The sequence below is a fragment of the Rhinoderma darwinii genome, chromosome 1, assembly GCF_050947455.1.
Source record: "Rhinoderma darwinii isolate aRhiDar2 chromosome 1, aRhiDar2.hap1, whole genome shotgun sequence".
Classification (NCBI taxonomy): Eukaryota; Metazoa; Chordata; class Amphibia; order Anura; family Rhinodermatidae; genus Rhinoderma; species Rhinoderma darwinii.
In genome coordinates this window covers 423993223-423996599 of record NC_134687.1, presented here as the reverse complement: position 1 = coordinate 423996599, position 3377 = coordinate 423993223, and positions in this window count along the sequence as shown.

Genomic DNA, 3377 nt, shown 5'->3' with positions numbered 1-3377 from the left:
GAGTGACATCCGGTATCCACGTCTCGGAGCTGCAGTTCCTATGGAAACCTGGAAACTGAGTAAAGGAAGGAGGAGGAATATATGGGATGCGAGGCTGCCAGTGTTATAATAGTGTCAGTGTATGTAGAGCTGCCACCAATGTATAAACGTGGGGTTGTCAGGAAGCCATTGAGATGTCACTATATAAACCTCACTACACTGGTCATTGCAGCATTCAGGTTCCCTCTATAGTCGCTATTCAGGCCTGAGTTTTGTGTCGTTAAACAGTAAGGTGACCTTGAGGTATCCTAATACTGAGGTAACCTAATACTGAGGTATCCTAATACTGAGGCAACCTAATACTGAGGTAACCTAATACTGAGGTAACCTAATACTGAGGCAACCTAATACTGAGGTAACTTAATACTGAGGTATCCTAATACTGAGGCAACCTAATACTGAGGTAACCTAATACTGAGGTAACCTAATACTGAGGCAACCTAATACTGAGGTAACCTAATACTGAGGTATCCTAATACTGAGGTAACGTAATACTGAGGTATCCTAATACTGAGGCAACCTAATACTGAGGTAACCTAACACTGATGTATCCTAATACTGAGGCAACCTAATACTGAGGTAACCTAATACTGAGGTAACCTAATACTGAGGTATCCTAATACTGAGGTAACCTAATACTGAGGCAACCTAATACTGAGGTATCCTAATACTGAGGTAACCTAATACTGAGGTATCCTAATACTGAGGTAACCTAATACTGAGGCAACCTAATACTGAGGTATCCAAATACTGAGGTAACCTAATACTGAGGCAACCTAATACTGAGGTATCCTAATACTGAGGTAACCTAATACTGAGGTATCCTAATACTGAGGCAACCTAATACTGAGGTAACCTAATACTGAGGCAACCTAATACTGAGGCAACCTAATACTGAGGTATCCTAATACTGAGGCAACCTAATACTGAGGTATCCTAATACTGAGGTAACCTAATACTGAGGTAACCTAATACTGAGGTATCCTAATACTGAGGTAACCTAATACTTTGGCAACCTAATACTGAGGCAACCTAATACTGAGGATACCTAATACTGAGGCAACCTAATACTGAGGTAACCTAATACTGAGGTATCCTAATACTGAGGTATCCTAATACTGAGGTAACCTAATACTGAGGTAACCTAATACTGAGGTATCCTAATACTGAGGTAACCTAATACTGAGGTATCCTAATACTGAGGTAACCTAATACTGAGGATACCTAATACTGAGGCATCCTAATACTGAGGTATCCTAATACTGAGGTAACCTAATACTGAGGTATCCTAATACTGAGGTATCCTAATACTGAGGTAACCTAATACTGAGGTATCCTAATACTGAGGTAACCTAATACTGAGGTATCCTAATACTGAGGCAACCTAATACTGAGGTAACCTAATACTGAGGTATCCTAATACTGAGGCAACCTAATACTGAGGTAACCTAATACTGAGGTAACCTAATACTGAGGTATCCTAATACTGAGGTAACCTAATACTGAGGCAACCTAATACTGAGGTAACCTAATACTGAGGTAACCTAATACTGAGGATACCTAATACTGAGGCAACCTAATACTGAAGTAACCTAATACTGAGGTAACCTAATACTGAGGTATCCTAATACTGAGGTAACCTAATACTGAGGTATCCTAATACTGAGGTAACCTAATACTGAGGTATCCTAATACTGAGGTAACCTAATACTGAGGATACCTAATACTGAGGCATCCTAATACTGAGGTATCCTAATACTGAGGTAACCTAATACTGAGGTATCCTAATACTGAGGTATCCTAATACTGAGGTAACCTAATACTGAGGTATCCTAATACTGAGGTAACCTAATACTGAGGTATCCTAATACTGAGGTAACCTAATACTGAGGTATCCTAATACTGTTTACTGGCATTTAAACATTTACATTTTGATTTTCGCGTGACTGACTTTCAAAAGTCGATCAAAAACTGCAAATAACTCCTTAGTGCAGGGAGTCCATCCTTACAGAAGGAGCCCTGCACCCTCTGCGCACAGAGCCCCAAGATGCACTACAATTGATGCAAATCTTCGGGGCTCCATGCACCAAACTAAAAAAATGCTGTGGGGCCCCCACTTTTTTTTTTTCATATTCACTAAGGGTCCCCCCCTTTTTCATAACCAGCCAGATACAATAAAGAAGCAGCAGGCTAGCATTTCCAGGATGGGAAGGTCCACAGTTTTTGGGCATTCCCAGCCTAATAATACCAGCCTGCGACCGTCACGGTACCCGACCATCACTAGATAGTCAGGTTCTGGATTGTATCCGGCTCTTCCTGATATCTGTGGTGCCGGGGTAATAAAGGGGAGTTAGTGAGGCTATATTCACACGACAGTGAAAAAAATCTCCCAACGCACAAGATAAACGTGTTCATTAGGACCCCATGCACACAAACTTATTTTTTTCCTCCCGTAAATGCTGGCGTAAATATGGGTCCTTTGTCACACGTATTCGACCCGTATTCCCCATATTTACTGACCCGTTTTCTCTACACTAATCGGCAGCCCTTTCTCTCCATCAATGCTGGATAGAGAGAAGGGGCTGCCCTTTCGGGCAGAGTTTCCGCAGCAATTGAAAGTAAAAGAAGTTTATATGTACCCCGGCCGTTGTCTTGGTGACGCGTCCCTTTTTTGACATCCAGTCCGACCTCCCTGGATGACGCGGCAGTCCATGTGACCGCTGCAGCCTGTGATTGGCTGCAGCGTTCACATGGGATGAAACGTCATCCCGGGAGGCCGGACTGGAGGAAGAAGCAGGGAGTTCTGGGTAAGTTAACTTTTAATACTATTAACTCCAGCGGTAGTCACTGTCCCGGGTGCTGAAAGAGTTAGGCTGGGTTCACACGACCTATTTTCAGACGTAAACAAGGCGTATTATGCCTCGTTTTACGCCTGAAAATAGGGCTACAATACGTCGGCAAACATCTGCCCATTCATTTGAATGGGTTTGCCAACGTACTGTGCAGACAACCTGTCATTTACGCGTCGTCGTTTGACATCTGTCGAACGACGACGCGTAAAAATACAGCCTCGTCAAAAGAAGTGCAGGACACTTCTTTCAGACGTAATTTGAGCCGTTCTTCATTGAACTCAATGAAGAGCAGCTCAAAATTTCCGGCTGTCAGAGAAGCCTCGCAAAATGCGAGGAGGAGGAATTACGGCTGAAACGAGGCAGCTGTTTTCTCCTGAAAACAATCTGTCATTTCAGACGTAAAAGCCTGCTACCGTGTGCACATACCCTTACTGGCGATCAGTTAACTCTTTCAGCACCCTGGACAGTGACTATCCCCAGACGTCT